This window comes from Onychomys torridus, chromosome 16 (assembly GCF_903995425.1).
Source record: "Onychomys torridus chromosome 16, mOncTor1.1, whole genome shotgun sequence".
NCBI classification, from domain to species: domain Eukaryota; kingdom Metazoa; phylum Chordata; class Mammalia; order Rodentia; family Cricetidae; genus Onychomys; species Onychomys torridus.
In genome coordinates this window covers 45,941,934-45,952,317 of record NC_050458.1, presented here as the reverse complement: position 1 = coordinate 45,952,317, position 10,384 = coordinate 45,941,934, and the positions used below count along the sequence as shown (strand labels likewise).

The 10,384-nt window shown below is 41.9% G+C and overlaps 1 protein-coding gene across 4 annotated transcripts in view; it reads right to left on the bottom strand.

Annotated features, from left to right (window-relative positions):
* Tnrc6b (trinucleotide repeat containing adaptor 6B) overlaps positions 1–10,384 on the bottom strand; it is a 234,678-nt gene that overhangs the window by 156,595 nt on the left and 67,699 nt on the right. The gene's annotated exons all lie outside the window — the stretch shown is intronic.

The following is a 10,384-nucleotide window of genomic DNA, read 5'->3' as shown; positions in this document are numbered from 1 at the left end:
AATTCTAGTCCTTGTTTCCCTATTCCCTAAGCATGCATTTCTCCCAGCATCTGTCCTTGAGCATTTCTCCCCACATTCTGCCACAGCAATTTCATCTAATCACATGTTCAACTATTACATTTGGGTGATTCCTCTGTCTTGCATCCTCAACCATCCTGTCTTTCAGTCATGTATCTTTATCTGGAGGGCAGATTCAGCAATAAGGATAGTGTGCCGTGTGGCATTCCTTCTCTTCATTTCCAGACTTGATTTTCTCATGCGTCTTTATCATTACTGAGGGGTTAGGATCAGAGCTGGAGCCTTGACAGCCCTAGTGAGTGAGGTTCTGCTACTAGTCCTCAATAAGCTAATCAAACAGGTAAGTAATGGGGAAAAGCAGAGACAGGCAATTGAGAGAATGTAGCCAGGATGGAAAGAGAAGCAGAGGTTTAGTGACCTGATCCACCCAACTCCATTGCATTTTGGGGTGTTTAAACAGAAAGTCTCAAAGTTCTACCTCTGCTTCTCAAATGCTGGAATTAGAGGCATATGCTACCATGAAAGTTGAAAAATTAATGAAATTCAATTTAACAACTGTCCTGTGTAGCAGGAATCTTAAAAGTACTTGTTAATGAAACTCAAACCAGAGGCCAGTTATTGGGGTGAATGCTGGAAGATCAGAGAAGCAGAACAAGCCACAGCTATCTCACCTTGCTAGTTCCTCAGGTGATCCTGTTTCCTCAGGCTGGAAGCTTCTGAGTCCTCCTCCACATGAATTTCAGCTGAACTGTGTTGCTCCAAAGCCTGAACACTTAACCAGCCGAATGCTTAACTAACTACATGCTTTTCTCTTCTAGTTCCTGGTCCTCACGCCTTATATACCTTTCTCTTTCTGCCTCCACTCCCTGGGACTAAAGGTTGGGTTTCTGGGATTAAAGGCGTGGGTCACCAGTTTAGCAGTTTCTAAAGTGGCCTTGAACACACAGATATCCACCTGGCTCTGCCTCCCAAGTGCTGGGATTAAAGGCGTGTGCTACCACCGCCCAACTTCTGTTATGGCTTGCTCTGACCCATTTTCTAGCCACCATTTTTGGCTTTGCTTTAGTGGCTGTCTGTTCTCTGACCCCAGATATGTTTATTTCGGGGAATACACAATATTTCAGGGAACACAAAACCACCACAGTCCTGCTGAGAAATTTTCACAGCCTCATAGGGCCATGAAGACATGTTTCATATGTCTTCCAAAGGCTTTATACTTTTGGCCCCACACTCAGATCTATGGATCACCTCAAATTAGGTTTTATGTATGGTATGTAACATGGAGGTCCATGCATTCACATATGGTTACCTAGTTGCTCTAGCACTCTTCTCTCTCCTGTTTTGTTGTTGTTAAGAAATGGTTAACTATGTAGCTCAGGCCAACTTCAAACTCACCACTCTCCTGCCTAAGCTTCTTGAGTTCTGGGATTATAGTTATGACTCACTACATTTTGCTTTCTTCTCTTATTGAATTACATTAAGTCTTTGGGTTTTTTTTTTTTTTTTTGAAGTCTTATACTTCAGCAGTTCAATGAATCAACAGTACAACTACCAGAGAGCCAAGGCCAGTATAAAAGCAGTGTGGTGGACAGCGTGACTAAGTTCTTAGACCAAGAAGCATTACTGTGGTGGTTTGAATGAGAACAGCCCCCATTCATATATCTGAATGCATAGTCACCTGGGAGTGGACATTTTGAGAGGATTAGGAGGTGTGGTTTTGTTGGAAGAAGTCACTGGGGGTGGGCTTGAGGTTTCAAAAGCCCATTCCAGGCCCAGTGTCTCTCTCTCCTCCCTCCCATTCTCCTTCCTCCCTCCCTCCCTCTTCTCTCTTCTCCCTCTCCCTCTCTCAGATCAGGATGTGAAGCTCTCAGATACTTCTTCAGTGCCATGAACATGAGTGTCACCATGTTTCCTACCATGATAATGGAATAACCTCCGAAACAGTGTAGCAAGCCCCAGTTAAATGCTTTTCTTTGGTAAGAGTTGCCTTTCTTGTGCTGTCTTTCCACAGCAACAGGACACTGATAAGACAATTACTTCTTGTGTGTCTCAGTGCTAGGAATAAACCCAGGGGGTCTTGCAAATGCTTAGCTTATGTTCTAGCCCCAAGCTATATACCCCATCTCAAGAAGCAAATGTAGACAAACAACAAATTTCAGTGAAATAGCCATTTAAGATCAATTTGACATTTCTTCTTAGAGAGAGGAGAGAAGCTTCTAATACTTAGGAAGTAAAGGAAATTAACCGAGCTTCTCAGGAAGCTTCTGGAATGTACAATATCCATAAGGCCGTTCCCCAAGATGTAATAACTGCTGGAAAGAAGATACTCTTACATAGAAGCTACCTGCAAGTTGCCAAGGGGGACTCCAGGGATGGAGGTTTCATGAGCTGTCACCCAGGCTTGGCTTTTTGGTGATACAGAGATTAGTGAGTCACCTATGCTCTTATAAATAACCCCGACAAACTCATAGAATACTAATAATATGCCACAAAATGAAGGACTATGAAAACATTATACTAAATGAAAGAAGTTACAAGAGAAAAAAAAGTATGATTTTATGTTTATAAAATATCCAGCCAGGTGGTGGTGGCGCACACCTTTAATCCCAACACTTGGGAGGCAGAGGCAGGTGGATCTCTGTGAGTTCCAGGCCAGCCTGGTCTACAGAATGAGTTCCAGGACAGCCAGGGCTACACAAAGAAACCCTGTCTTGGAAAAAAAATATATATCCAGAACACACAATTCCATTTAGGCAGGGAGTTGATTAATAGTTGCCTTAGGCCAGAGGAAATGAATGGTGAGTGATGGCTATGGGCCTAGAATTTTCTTTTGGGAGTAATGAAAATGTTCTAAAGTTGTACTAGTTATTTCTCTTGGTTAGTTTTTTTTTTCTTTTAAAAATTTATTATTTAATTTCCTGATTAATTTTAACTGTCAACTTCTTACAATTTATTATCACCTGGGAAGAGAATCTTAATTGAGGAAATGCCTATATCATATTTGTCTCTGTGTATGTCTGTCGCAGACTGTATTCACTGTTAACTGATGCCCACTGTGGGCAGCAGCATTCACTAGGCAGGAAGTTCTGAACTGTGTAAGATAACTAGCTGAGCATAAATCTGCCTACCAGACAGCAAGCAGCATCCTCCACTTTCCCTGCCTTACTTCTTTGGCTTTGAAGTGGGTTCTTTGGTCAGAAACAATATGTGAAATAGCAAGCAGGCCTACTTCCAGGATCCTGCCGTGACTTCCCTCAGTCATGCACAGTGAATTAGATTTGTAAGTCAGAATGTTTCATCACAGCAAGAGAAATGAAACTAGAAAGTGGCTGTATAATTCTGAGAACATAGTAAAAACTACTAAACTAATACTTTAAAGTTGGTGAAGTTTATATGTGTCTGTGCATAAGTATGCAATGAGAACTGAACTCAGGGCTTTCTTCACACATGCTAAATATATGCTTTACCACTGAACTATAGCCCCAACCAAGTGGGTAAACTTAGTGGCTTATGAAATAGACTTCAATAAAGCTGCTTGAAAAAGTAAAGAAAGACACCCCAGATAACCCTTGCCCATGCCAGAGTTCGACACAGTCTGAAACAGTTGCTGTAGTTGGACACCCAGAGCCTGAACTCCTCCATTCCTATAGGCTGCAATGACCAATACACCCCACAGAGTTGCCCTCCTTCCCTCCTTCTTTGCACTGTCTGTTTCTACCTCTGTCTCTCTCTCTCCTGAAGCCCCAAAGGCCTACCGAATATTTTCTCTGGGGTGCCTGAAGGCACCCCAATACTTCAAACTCAGAACCCACCCATACACAGATTTTAAAAGAACCAACAGGACAGTACTACAGCTCAGCAGCAGTCACTTGACTAGCACACAGGCCTGGGTTCAACCCCAGAATCACAAAAAGAAAAAAAAAAAAACCAACCCAAAGCACAGTAATAACAAGAGTAACAACAGCTGCAACAAAGTCCTCCTCTTCTCTATTACTTCTTTGTGGTATTGTGTTCCCCAAAATTTGTGCAGGCTAATAAACTTATCTGGGGTCAGAGAACAGGACGGCCACAATATTAAACATGAGATAGGCAGTGGTAGCACACACCTTTAATCCTAGAAATCCAGCCTTTAATCCCAGGAAGTGACAGCAGAAAGTAGAAAGATATATAAGGCGTGAAGACCAGAAACTAGAAGCATTTGGCTGGTTAAGCTTTTAGGGCTTTGGAGCAGCACAGTTCAGCAGAGATTGATTTGGATGAGGACACAGAAGCTTGCAGTCTGAGGAAACAAGACCAGCTGAGGAACTGGTGAGGTGAGGTAGCTGTGGCTTGTTCTGTCTCTCTGATCTTCCAGCATTCACCCCAATAACTGGCCTCAGGTTTGATTTCATTGATAAGTACCTTTAAGATTCATGTTACACTTCGTATCAGCCAAGTCATCCTTTCCATATTGTCTCAGCTGCTCCCATCCTATTCCTGAACATGCTTCTGTGAGTCCCCCCCCCACTCTTCAGACCCACAATTATCATCTGATTTCAAGACCCATGAAACCTTATATAATTTGCTAATGCAGATTCAGTCTAATGCAGAGACACTCAAACTTATAAAAAGCAAAAGGTGTCTGAACTTTTTAAAAGATAATATAAATATTAATGTGTATTTTTATGTCCAAATCATCTTGCTTAACTGTCATTAGTGATAAGTAAATCAACAGAAGATCACTGAATTCAGTGTAGAAAAAGACTAAATTTACTTTGGAACACTCTATGTAGACCAGGCTAGCCTTGAACTCATAGAGATACACCTGCCTTTGCCTCTCAAATGCTGGGATTAAAGATGTAAGTCACCACACATGGGATTAAATGCTTTTATTTGTAGTGAATAGTGAGATGCATGGCTACTTAAATCTATAGTTGTAACTTTTAGCTTTATTTTCTTTATTATAAATGTTTAACCAAAAAAAAAAAAAATTCGGAGATACTATCAAAAACACAACTACCCAGTGCTATGGTGATTTTTACTATACTCACTTTAGATTTCATTCAAAGAAACCAACATTCCAAACTACAGATATACTTTTTATAACCACTAAGCTAACACCAACTCATTTAGAATATCAACCTAAAACACACTAAACTTAAATAAGAAATGTCAGTCAGGCCTGGTGGCACAGGCCTGTGACAATGCACTTGAGAGGCTGAAGGAGGAGAATCACTGAGGCAGGAGGATTACAAAGTCAAGGCCTGCTTGGTTACCTATGAGACTGTGTCTCAAAATAAAAAGTAAGAAGAGGTCTGAGGACATAATTTAGTGGTAGAGTGCCTGGCATGCATGAGGCCCAGGCTTCTAATTCCTAGTATGAGAGATGAAGAAATATATGATTTAGAAAAAAAGAAATAGCCATGGAGTTGAAAATTGTGGGGGGCCATCCCACCTCCACTTTTCCCCAGAGTACTCTTGAGTAGCAGCACAGAGAATATGAGATAGAAGTAAAGAGGGCAGAGAAACAGAAAATATAAGACAGCCTTAGGAGGGCCTGGATCCTAGTCCACTGGGCCTCCACTGTCTCTGCCAAAGGGTTTTTAAAGGAATGCCAAGGGGTGGATGCTGTGGGATGTTCAAGTATGTCAAATGTGTTGCTCTGGTTGGTTAAAATAAAACACTGGTTGGCCAGTAGCCAGGCAGGAAGATAGGTGGGACAAGCAGAGAAGAAAATTCTGGGAAGTGGAAAGCAAAGGCAGAGGGAGACACTGCCAGCTGCCGCCATGACAAGAAAGAGATAAGGTAATGTAATGGTAAGCCACGAGCCACGTGGCAAAGTATAGATTAATAGAAATGGGCTAAATATAAGAGTAAGAGCTACACAATGGTAGGCCTGAGCTAATGGCCAAGCAGTTTAAATAATGTAAATGTCTGTGTGTTTATTTTATAAATGAGCTACCGCACTACTGGGGCTTAGTGGGACCTGGAGAAAGGCTCTCCAACTACAAATGGCGCCCAATGTGTTGGCAAGAGTTTCCACCTAAAACCTGACAAAAAGATTCTAAAACGGAGCTAAAAACAGCTTCCTAGTTGTCTCTCTCAAGTTAGCGGCAGCCTGCCAGTTTGAGCTACTATGGTGGGTTCCTGGCTGTGCGTCTGACCTGCAGTGTGGCGGGAATGAGGAATCTATAAGCGACACTTTACTCTGCTGCATGGTGGATTTAGCCTTTGCTAGTTTAAAAAAACAAACAAACAAACAAACAAACAAAAAACGGTTTCTGGGGTATGCACTGCTTTGATAGAACTGCTTCTGATAGTTGATGGTACACATGGCTCCAGACCCAGAGCTGGTGGTAAACTGTATCACCGCCACTTTGGAAACCTGAGGTGGGCAGAGCCAGCAGCCACAGTGGCGTTTCAGTATTACAAAGATGGATATTACACAGAGAATCTGGTTTATGTTGTCTTGGGGATTTTTAACTGAAAAAAAAAAAAAAAAAAAAAGATGTGATCATAAAAGCTGTTGAGTTAAACAAATATGTAAATTTTAAAGGTACCTTGACTTCAAAATTTGGATATAAGGATATGTTGCTTTGGAAAAGACTCTCTGCTTTTGTTTCCACAGAAAGCCAGAGGATGTGGGTTTGTTCCAGATTAAGATACATCAGGTTTGATCAGCCAAGACCACCTGAAAGGTCTCCGATGACACCATGGCCCAGATGATCCAACATCCAAAACGCAACTGGCTCAAAAGATATACCCTCACAGACTACTCCATAATCCTAAAATTTTCTTTATGTCCGCATAAGATACAGCGCCCCCCTCCAGCAGGAAGTAGTAAGAGAAACTATGCCCAAATTCCCAAATATATCAAGCTTGCTTTGGAGATGGAATTGGCTCACTCCTTCTCTAAACCCAGGCATATTGCTAAAAAAAAAAAAAAAAAAAGGTTGAGATTCTTGTGTCCCAAATCAGAAGAGCCCTCTGATGTGGGACAGAGAAAAACAAGTATTTTTATTTAAATTAGGTTGATTATAAATGTGATCTCTTTCTAACGAAAAAAAAAGAGGCATATGATATAGATATAATAGGATGAAAGGGTAGATTAATGAACTTACTTTTAAAGAACAACAACTTGTTTAAAATGTTTTACATTGGTATAGATTTTAGTCTATTGATACAAACTTAAAGTTAATTTTGTTATACTGTGTGTATATTTCTACTCTCGTTTGAGGTATTATGTTTATGTAACTCATTTAGATTGTAATGGATAATTAAGAAATATAGAGCAATTAGTCTTCTATGATAGTTAAACTTATAGTCATGTTAAGTTTTCTAGGTATACATAGATATATTTCAGATAGACAGGTAATCTTCAAACACTTCAAAGGTCTACAGAATATGGTATTTAAAATATTTTTAAAATTTAGACTTTCTGGCAGCACTGATTTTCTTCAGAGAGGAGGATGGGCATTGAAGACACTTCACATGGAGTTTATCTTCACCTTGGCAAAAATAGCCATTTGGGCAAGAAACTGTTCTTGCCTGGACTACTTGATCAACTGGACATACAGGACCCATAAAAAGGTGACCACTGAACTTTGCTTGATGAAATGGTCCTTCAGATTCCTGCTTCTCAGAGGAAACTGCCAGACATTCTACAGGACACTAGAAAAAGTGACCAAGAGACTCTAGCCCTATGGGCTGAAGACAAATGCCCCAACTTTACAAAGGAACATTAGGTGACTGTCCAGGCTGCCAGCTGTCTCTGTCGACCCTACAAGACTCCCAAAAGTTGCTTGCATCCTTCTCCCGGTTCTCAGGTAATATTATATCCTTCTGAGGTCTTTGATGTGGTTGAAGACTAGATAGTTATTTCCTCAGTTATGATAAAAGATAAGTTAGATATTAAACCTTAGATATAAGGTAGATATAGGATAAGATATAAGATATAAGATAGATAGGATATCTTCCTTAATATTGTAACCGTAATTCCTGCCTGATAATTGTTTTTGTTATCTGCAATTTTACTATGTAAAAGTTAAAACCTTGCTTTTTGAAAAAAAGAAAAGGGGAAGTGCTGTGGGATGTTCAAGTATGTCAAATGTGTTGCTCTGATTGGTTAAAATAAAACACTGGTTGGCCAGTAGCCAGGCAGGAAGATAGGTGGGCCAAGTAGAGAAGAAAATTCTGGGAAGTGAAAGATGAAGGCAGAGGGAGAAGCTGCCAGCCACCAGCTGCCATGACAAGGAAGATGTAAGGCACTGGTAAGCCACGAGCCACGTGGCAATTTATAGATAAATAGAAATGCGTTAATTTAAGATAAAAGAAGTAGATAGCAAGAAGCCTGCCATGGCCATACAGTTTGTAAGCAATATAAGTTTCTGTGTGTTTACTTGGTTGGGTCTGAGCGTCTATGGGCCTGGCGGGTGAGAGAGATTTGTCCTGACTGTGGAGAAAAAGACTCCTCCCACCCCCAGCACAGCCAAGTGCAGACCATCTCAGATACTTGGTACTCAGGCCTGTGGTCCAATCATCCTCTTTATGAAGACCTGCTGGGTAAAGCCACTAGGAAACCTAAATAGGCTCCAACAGAAAATGATCATCATAGTCCGTTCTTCATAAGCAACATAAAGGAGGAGCCAAACATGGTAATACACACCTTTAATCCCAGCACTCAGGAAGCAGAGGCAGGTGTTCAAGGCCAACCTGGTCCACATAGTGAGTTCCAGACCAGCCAAAGCTATATAGTGAATCCTTTTCTCAAAAACAAATAAGTAAATGGAAGAGCACAGTGACACGCACCTGTAGTACCAATTACTCAGGAGGTTGAAACAGGAGCATTACTTGAGCTTAGGAGTTCCAGGCCAACCTGTGCAGTATATCAACACTTCTACTCTAAATAAAAAAGGCCAGGTATGGTGACACACGCCTTTAATCCTAGCACTCAAAAGGCAAAGGCAAGTGGATCTCTAATTCCAGGCCAGCCTGGTCTAGAGAGAGTTCCAGGATAGCCAGGACTACACAGGGAAAATTTGTCTCAAAAAACCTCGGGGTTGGGGGGTTGGGAGGGATATAGGGCTGGTAAGATGGTTCAATTAGTAAAGGCATTTGCAACCTAGCCTGATGACCTGAGTTCTATCCTTGGAACATGGATGGCTGAAGGAGAGAAATAACTGGGAAGGTGTCCTCTGACCTCCACAAGCATGCTATGGGGCACACACACAAACCAGGAGACTATCTCCCCCCCCACCCCCGCCTCAGACACACAGACATATATACAAAAACACAGAGAGACAAAGACACACACACACACACACACACACACACACACACACACACACACACACACACGACTGCCCCCAGAAAGGTGGTATTTGCTTCCTAATCACATGTACCCTCCTCATCCCTCACATTAGGACCTACTTTGAAAGCTTAGGACTCAGAGGGACTCGCATGCAAGCTGGGTGGCCAATTACTCTTTTGCTCCCATTTGTCTGAAACGGTCCTACTGTGTTGCCCAGGTTGACCTTGAATTTGTAATTCTCCTGTCTCAGCCTCAGTGTTGGAATTATGGTTATGTGTTACCAGGTGGGGCTCAGATTCTCTTTCTTTGGACCTCAAGGTCAAGATACAAATATTTTAGACTATCTCCTCCATCAAGACTAGTCAAAGCAAACTGTACAGTAAAATGAGGATTTCGTTTCCCTTTTCCAAATCTGCTGCCTATTCTGGAAACTCTGCAGTCTAAAATCGTCCAGTCTCTTGTCCCTTCTTCAATCTGGCATCTAGCACTCTGATCACTGTGTGCTAGATTAAAGACAGCCTGGAGTATTTTGCCAATCTTCTCGGTGAGAGGCAGCAATGCTGCCCTTGCCCTTTAAATCTGGAGCCGTTCTGTGATTTGCTTTAATTTGACAGAACATGGAGGACTTCTGAGGCTGGGCCTTAAGGTATCTGTGGCTTCTGCATTCTTGGAACATACCCTGGTGGATCCCAGCCACCCTAAGGCAAGTAGAGAGGTCACATGGAGATGCTCCTCAGAGCTTAGTCAACAGCTTCAAGCTGAGCTCCCAACTGGCAGCTGACACTGGCTGCCAGCCATGGGTTGAGTTGTTCTGGACATTTCTGGACAACTGGGCATCGAGTTGATTGCAGAGCCAGCCAATACAACATTGGAGCAGAAGAACTGCCCTACTCAGCTCAGCCAACCACCAAGTCTTAATGACAGCACAAGGCTGCTGTGCTAGAGTTTTAAAATATGTAAAGAAACTTCATTTATTTTCTTTTTTGTTTTTTTCGAGACAGGGTTTCCCTGTGTAGCTTTGTGCCTTTCCTGGAACTCTCTTGGTAGCCCAGGCTGGTCTCCAACTCACAGAGATCC